The sequence below is a fragment of the Crotalus tigris genome, unplaced genomic scaffold, assembly GCF_016545835.1.
Source record: "Crotalus tigris isolate CLP2741 ecotype Arizona unplaced genomic scaffold, ASM1654583v1 scf7180000018923.2277400, whole genome shotgun sequence".
Taxonomy (NCBI): domain Eukaryota; kingdom Metazoa; phylum Chordata; class Lepidosauria; order Squamata; family Viperidae; genus Crotalus; species Crotalus tigris.
In genome coordinates, this window is record NW_024097276.1 from 866,880 (window position 1) to 875,679 (window position 8,800).

Sequence of the window (8,800 nt, forward strand, 5' to 3'; positions counted from 1 at the left end):
CAAGCTTAAAATGAGACTTTAGACTCTTTCACTGAGCCTTGAGGTATCCAATTAAAGAACAATCTTATATCTTTAAAGAAACTTTGTTGCATATTACTTGTGTTAGATGTAGACTATTTAAGATAAATAGTTGAATTCATACTTTGTGTAACATCTAAATATGCAATAGTTGTGTAACTTTTTATTTTTTATTTAATTTATTTACATCCCATCATTATTATACTACTTCTTTATCATTTTTATAAATAACTCAAGGGGGTGAAGATATTTAACAATCCTTTGTCTTCCTATTTTCCCCATAACACAATACATCTCTATGTTCAATCAGTATTCAAAATTGCAAACTACCAAGCTACTTGGCTAGGTAATATCAATAGAATAGTTGAATATAGACAAGTGAAAATAAGATTTCACTTTATGTTACAGAAGAAAAGGGTGAAGAAGAGAGTGTCTTAATTCCCATACAACAGTGACTACATCTGTAGAGTCACACCAACTGAATTCATTACATCTGGAAATCATATACTGTATTTCTAACTTGCCTTGTTATCCTTTTCATAAATCTCTTGCTCTCCTCCCTTTGGAGAGAACAAAATAAACTGGGAAAAGTATTCTAAACCCTTCTCATCTCTTATGGCAGGTACACTAATTGTGAACATAGCTAGAGCAGGAGACCTCATGATGATGACTCATATGTTCATGACTGCATACTTGAACTATTGCAATATACTCTACATGAGCTGCCTTTGAAGAGTAGATAGAAACTACAATTGGTACAAAATGTTGGTTGTCATATATTGACCAAAGCATGTTACATAGGATTGAATTGGCTTCCTATCAGCTTTGGCTGCCATTCAGTGCTGATTTTAATCTTTGAAAATCATAACAAGCCTCATTGCCAATTCTTACAAGAAAGAATTCTCATTCTTCTTCTTTTCTGATTAATATCTAAGAGAGCCTTCCCTGACCTAGTTCCTTCAAATCAGTTGGGACTTTGACTCTCATAAATCTTATCCCAAGTGGCATTCTTGGGGAGCTGTTGTTCGTAGTACTTGGGAAAAGATTGATCTAAGCTCTTAAAGATTTGTAACATTAGAATGTCTATTTAGTTTTTTGTTTTATTTGTAGATACGGGTGGAGATCTTGTTTTCTCAAAGAAGGCAGTATGAAACATTAAAAGCATATTTACCCAGACACAAATATATGCATGCACACAAACATAGAGACACTTGGGGGGAGAGAGAGAGGGGGGAGGGAGGGAGGGAGGAAGAGAAAGAGAGAATGAGAATTTCAATGAAAAGAAGAACAGAAGGTCAATGGGCTGTAAGCAGTGTAGATGTAATTTCCCAAAGATGCTTTTTCATGAGGCTGAAGAAGCTTCTTGGATGAGAAGCAAAATATCTTCAAAGAAAAACAAGAAAGTCCAGTTGCCTTGTGAAAAAGCATCTTTGGGACAACTATGACCTGGATGACTGAGAATCTCCATAGACATGTAGATGCAATGATGTCAATTGCCTAGGCTCAACAAATCGCTAAGAGGAAGAGATGTTCAATGTGTGGTTCAGTATTTAAAATTTCCCTAATGATCAATGTTTTCAACCAAGTTGAACTAGTCATAATACAATCCCAAGAGATAATTCATTAATTCATGTTTGCCATCTACATACTTGGCCACTGAATTCAATAAAGAAAAAAATGCATTCAAACTAAATAATATATATAGAGCCCCAGAGCAAAATTTTCTACCATATCCTTGGTAGAATATCCCAATTTAAAACCTACTTGTCTGAGAGCCAAATATTCTCTGAATACACTTCAATTTCATCAACATACTGGCTGGGGAATTATGGGAGTTGAAATCCACACATTTTAAACTTACCAAGATTGAAAAACACTGGTATAAATATTGGGCATAAAGTTTACTAATTATTGACAGCAAGCTAACTGGACAATAGTTAGCTTGGATTTGCCTAACATATTCTTTATATATATTTGGAGAAAGTCAGAATTAAGACACTTTGGGGTCTACAATGAGTTATTAATAGCATTCATGGCTATTAATGGCAGTAAACAGAGAGGCTTACACAGAAGCTCACCAATCAGGATTTACTTTCAGTAACTCTGGCAAAATCATATATTTACTTCAGGAGCTTTGCCACTTTTCAAATCAGAAATTAGTTTTTATATTTAGATCAATTTATTAGAATGATAGACTAATACGATCAGAGTGTTCTGTGAATGAATGAATGAATGAATGAATGAATGAGTATTGTATTTTAATAGTGATAAACAAAATAAAGTTTAAGACAGAGTTAAATATACATATTTATAAAGCAACCTAATGTTTTGGATTTCTGATTGTGAAATGGTGGGCCAACCAGTGTGGATGAGGATCAGAGATAGGGAGGCCAAGATAATCAGCACAGAAAGAAGAACTGAATAAGCTGCTGAAGTATCTGTAAAGAGATGAAATCATTGCCCCTCTATAGGTAGGTTTATCTGAAGATAGAGAAACAGTCATCCTTATTAGTAACTACTTGTTAGAGTTTATATCGTTAATGAATAGTTTTGCTTTTTCTCTGCCAGAAGCTTTTTACACTTCTTTTTTTAGTAAATGAAAAATTTCACAAGAGGGAGAATCACGATGGAACTAAGCTGAAATTACCACAGCCTTGCCTTGAACAGCCCTTATCGAACCAAAGTTTAGAATGCTTATTAGAGTGATAGCAGGAATGGAGTTTGATTAGACTTTAAACAATCCTGAACTAAACCAGTAATTTTTTGAAAAGTGACAAATGTTTCTTGAATCTCACTGGCTGTGGTAATAATCCATTTCAAATAGTTGACCTGCATTTATTCAAGAACTTGCCTGCCGCAGTTAATAGTTACTGAACCATACAGATCAACCATACTTCTCTAACTTTTAAGATATTCACCAAAGGACTATCAACAGACAAAGAAATGATCTGAAAAATTATATTGATGCAAGATACTCTGACAGGAAAGGATGGGTGCTTGAAATGAAATTCTGCCCACTCACCCCAGGCCCTCAGATTCTAAGGAAGTCATCAAAACACACAGAAGTGAGATCAAAGAGAAAGCATCAGGCCAATAAACTTAATGGTTACTTTAGAAATAAAATTGAAACTTTCCCTGGAGCAAATGTAACTATGTAAATTAAATGCAATATTTCATTTCCCATCTGATGAAACTAAAGCCCAAAATAACAAATTCTCAGCAAGGTTGGTGCACAGAAAATTTTGCAGGCTCAGCATCCTTTTGAAATATACAGTTTTAGAAACTCATCTGTGCTGTTGTTCTTGCCACTGCCACTTTTCAGTTTCAAGTCAACTCTGAAATACACATTGAATTTATTTCCATTATCAGACTACAAATAGTAAGGCAAAACTAGGCTTGTGAATTCCAATGATCATTTTTCACACAATGCTGCTAGGTTGGGGCAGCTTAAAAGATTTAAATGGCAGGTTGTATGCTTGAGAGTTTACCAACAGCAACAACAACAACAACAACAAAAGAGATGGCAAGTAACAATTTGTTAAAAGGTTCATTCAAATCAGAATGAATCTTCCTTTGTAGGAAAATTCCCTTTTGTGTTTCAGCTTGGCAATTTTCAATAAAGGCTCTTAGAAAGAAGGTTCCTTCTTCTCCAGCATGATTGGATGGAGAACCCACGGATGGGTTGTCTTAATCTATCTGCTCCAATTAGACTAAGTCTGAAATTTAGTAATGCCCCCTCTGTGCCAAATGCACCCCAGTTTTAGACTTAGTCTCTTTGCTCTAAGACACGTTTTTTTCTTCGCTCCTGGAGCAGAAGACTGCATTTCCATTTATTTCCTTAGCTCAGACTATTTAATTTATTATTAGAATTGACTATATATAAGAAATTTTTTCCAAGGATCATCATCCCCAGTCTGTAGCCTAAGCAGGCTGACAGACTCACAGACCTCTCCCTCTGGGGGGGGGAACTTTCCCCCTTGTTTTTCATTTTTCCTTTTCAGCCTTAAGGAAATCAAGCCCAAAATCAAATTCCCAGGGGACCTTAGATCTCCTACCAGGTGCTGTTCTTCGGCTTCAAGGGCTCCGTTTTTTTGCCAAACGCTGCTCCGACGAACTCCCAGCTGCCAGCTGATCGTCGGAGGTCGCAGATTCCACACGCTGACTGCCGATGCCTCCGGAAGCAGCAGACTGCCCCAAGCAGCAGGTGAGAGTTTGGGCGCCGACCCAATTTTCGGAGCCTGGAAGGCCTATCAGGCCTCGAACTGCCTCAGCGTTTCCCAGCTGGCCTATTTACCTGCCATCCGCTGCATTAGGAGCCCAGGCGATTCATCCGAACGAGGGTTCGTTGCAGCTTAGGCCTCAGGCCTCAAGGCCTTTTTCTAACGGCCGTTTTTTTGGCGCGAATTTGGTGGCCGCCATTTTGAATTGACTCTCAGTGGCCATTTTGTGTGTGGCTGAGGCCCAGAGTTCACTGCCTGGAGTTCACTCCTGAAGGCAGTGTATGATCACCAGTGGCAGAGGCCTCGAATTTACCAGCATCATCTCCAGGGGAGGGCCAGCTCGCTCCCAAGGGACGCAGTGCCCACCAATTCCCTGCCCATCCTCCTCACGGGCCGAATCATCTCTGCAGGCTCCCTTGGTGAGTTACAGCGCCGAGGGGGGGCGTTTCGCCAAGGTTGAGCCCAGAGCAGACTCATCATGGCAGAGAAAACCGGCGAGCCGGCCAAGAGGAAACGTCAAACAGAGGCAAGTGGAAAGAACACCACCAAGCGAGCCCGGCTAAGCAGGGAGCCACAGAGGGAGGAGGAGTCCCAAAGACTGAGAGCAGCCTACCCAGATCTGACAGGCACGATGGGAAGGTCTATTTTTGAACCCCTTTCCTCACATTGTGCCTTAGCCCCAGGGGCCTGGTCTCCCCCCAGGGGAATTCCCCAATTAGATTCAACCTCAAGAGTGGCTCCAGGGAGGCGCATAACCAGCCAGGACACCTCAGAACCCCAGTTCACCCCCACTGCAGCAGGGCTTCGCCCTCCTGAGAACCAGGCCTTGAACCCGGACCTCCTTCAGTCCAGGATAGCCCCGGCTGTGGCTCAATTTATGGCCTCCAACACCCCACAGCCACCCTCCAGGCCATGTATCATCCACAATCTTTTGGAATCTACAGGGGCTGAACAATCTGGCCTGATTTTGTCTGAGGACAAGGGCATCACTCCATCTGACCCCACCCCTCCTGTCGGTCTCTTTGACCATTCATTCTTTAATTCCCTGCTACTCAAGGCCTGCACTACTGCAAACCTCGCCCAAGAACAGGAGACCCCACTTACAACATCCCAGGGTCCCCATGCCATATACACCGAGCCCTCTGTCTCACAGAATCATATTCCCTGCCCTCCCCTTTTTCTAAATATAGTTCAAAAACAATGGGAGAACTTAGGGTCCCTTTTAAGCCCTGGTACGGTAGAGAGAACATTGTTCAATGTTGCTCCTTCTCTGACCTCCCTTTTGGAGATTCCTGAGATTGATGAGCCCTTGAATTCATTGTTTCCCAATGCTAACATCCCTGGGGACACAAATGAGGCATTCAGGGCAGAAGATAAAAAGATTGAGTCTGCCCTACACAGGTCCCACCAGGCATCAGCCTGGGCAACAAAGGCGCTAACATCCATGGCCTTCTTTGCCAGGGCTTCGGTCCTGTGGTTACGGGAGCTCCAAGACATGATCCCTCCAGACCAGCTCAGAGCTCACCAGAATCTGGGTGAGTTGGTGGCCATGTCCCAGTACCTAGCCGACGCCTCCCTGCACATGGCCAGATACACTGCCCGGACCATCGCGGCAGACATCTCAGCACGAAGGCTCCTTTGGCTCAGAAATTGGCGAGCAGACACCAAGGCCAAGTGGCGTCTGGCCTCTAAACCTTACACAGGTGGACATCTCTTTGGTAAGGCATTAGAGCCATACCTAACCGAAGGTAAGGACAAACGTAAGACTTTGGTTAACACATCAAAGAAAGGAGATAGACGCTGGGGGAACTGCATGTCGCAGAGTAATTACAGAAGGCAGCCCTTTCGGCCAACTCCATCCTGGGATTGGGCCCAGGCTTCTCGCCCCTCCTTTCAAAGACAGGAACGTCAGCAAGATCGTTCGACATACAGAGGCAGATCACAGTTCCAGACCAAGCGGTCCTTTCGAGGCGCAGGGAGCCGTTCCTTTAAGTGAGGCAAGTGATCTTGCAGCCTCACCTCCCATAGGAGGCCGGCTGGCCCTCTATTCCAGCATTTGGGCGGCCACTACTACGGATGCATGGGTGTTAAACACCGTCACCCAAGGTCTGAGACTAGAATTTTGTTCCCATCCACCTGACAGATTCCGTTCTTGCCCTATCCCAACGAGCAGGACCAGAGCTGATCTTATGTCAGAAGCAATAGCTCACTTATTGCAAATACAAGCAATTGAACCAGTACCACAAGACCAAGAAGGACGAGGATTTTACTCAAACCTATTCGTCATTTCCAAGACTTCAGGGGGCTGGAGGGCGATCTTAGACTTAAAGGGTCTAAACCTTTACTTGAGGTATAAGAAATTTAGGATGCAATCACTTCAATCAATCCTGGCTAGCGTCAGGCAAGGTGACTTTCTTACCTCGATAGACCTGACTGAGGCATATTTGCACATCCCCATTTTTCCTGGACACCGCAAATTCCTCAGATTCAGTTATGCCCGATGCCACTACCAGTACAGAGCCCTTCCATTTGGCCTCTCATTTGCACCGAGAGTATTTACAAAGGTACTGGCAGTGATCGCAGACCACCTTAGACAAATTCCCATCAGAGTTCAATGCTATTTAGATGACATTCTAATTCAGTCGTCATCATTACAAAGTGCTCAAGCAGACCTCGCCCTAGCCATCAAGGTTTTTCAGGAGCACAGTTTTTCTGTTAATTTCCAGAAAAGTCATACCGTACCAACAACTCGGCTCCTCCATTTGGGCGCAGTTATAGACACAGACAACTGTACGGTCTACCTATCTCAGGACCGACGGAACTGTATTCAGACTCTTGTACGTCGGATCCGAAGGGACAGAGTAGTCACATTGGCCTCCCTATCACAGCTACTAGGGAAGATGGTGTCCTGCGTGCAAATTGTGCCACGGGCACGTCTCCATGCCAGAGAATTACAGTGGCTTCTCCTTCCATTTCAGAGACTTCATACCAGCACATCCCACCAGAAGGTCCGAGTTACACGGTCGGTGTTGAACTCCCTTCGTTGGTGGGACTCTCCGGCACTGTCACGGGGAGCAGAATTCAAAGAACCAGACAGGACCACCATCACCACAGACGCAAGCCTATTTGGGTGGGGGGCACACCTCCACACACACTGGGCCCAGGGTCAGTAGTCCAGGCAGAATCTAAAGAACAATATAAACTGGCTGGAACTAACAGCCATACACATGGCCCTAAAGAGATTCAGCAGCTTAGTACAGGGCCAGCACGTCCTGGTCTTAACCGACAACATCACAGCCAAGGCCCATGTCAACAGACAGGGGGGAACAAGGTCCAAGCCTCTCATGCAGGAGGCCAGATTGCTGGGGTCTTGGGCGGAACTGAATCTTGCCTCCATCAGGGTGGAGCACATATCCGGAGTGGCCAACCAGCAGGCAAACTCACTGAGCAGAGCCACCGTGGACCATTCCGAATGGCAGCTGGATCCGAAGATCTTCAGAGAGATCGTGGACAGGTTTGGTTCCCCAACCTTAGACCTTTTTGCCTCCCCAGCCAACTCACAGCTTCCCAGATTCCTTTCCAGGTTCCCGTCTCCATCAGCAGAAGGAACAGATGCACTCCGCAGTCCCTGGCCCAGGGAACTGCTCTATGCCTTTCCTCCCCTACCCCTTCTACCTGCCACGATCAGGAAGATTCTTCGCGAACAAGCAGAGGTCCTCCTGGTCACCCCGCATTGGCTGAGACGATCTTGGTTCGCCGACCTGAGGGAGCTCTCCGCATCCCCTCCATGGAGGATTCCAGCCAATCGGATCTCCCTCATTCAGGGGGAGCTACATCATCCGGACCCTCAGTGGCTCCAGTTAACCATCTGGCACTTGAGAGGCAGGCCTTAGGCCTAGACTCATATTCATCAAGGGTCATAGCCATAATCCAGCAATCCAGGCGACCCTCAACGAATAGAATTTACGATGCCATGTGGAAAAGCTTTTGTAATTGGTGTTTAGTTCGTAAAATTGACCCCTTGCAGGCTCCAGTGCCAGTCATATTGGAGTTCCTGATGGATGGTCTGGACAAAGGGCTTTCCACAAGCACCATCCGTAGGCAGGTAGCAGCACTCGCCACTGTTATTTCCTGTGGCAATGAATCCTTAACACAGCACCCTATGATACGCTCCTTCCTAAAAGGAGCTAACAATGCCAGACCACCAACTGTACATAGATACCCCTCCTGGGACCTTCATCAGGTTCTACAGGCTCTTGTTTCACCACCCTTTGAGCCTATTGACACTTGTTTGCTCAAACAATTATCAATGAAGGTGGCATTTCTAGTTGCTGTAACTTCAGCCAGAAGGATCTCTGAGCTGGCTGCCCTGTCAGTGAGGAAGGACCTGTGTATTTTCCATAGGGACAGGGTAACCCTCAGGTTAGATCTCTCCTTCGTGCCCAAGGTCAACTCCTTGTATCATAGATCTCAGGACATAGTTTTGCCGGACTTCTGTCCGAACCCATCTAATGACATAGAGGTTCACTGGAACAGATTGGATGTGCGCAGGGCCTTATATT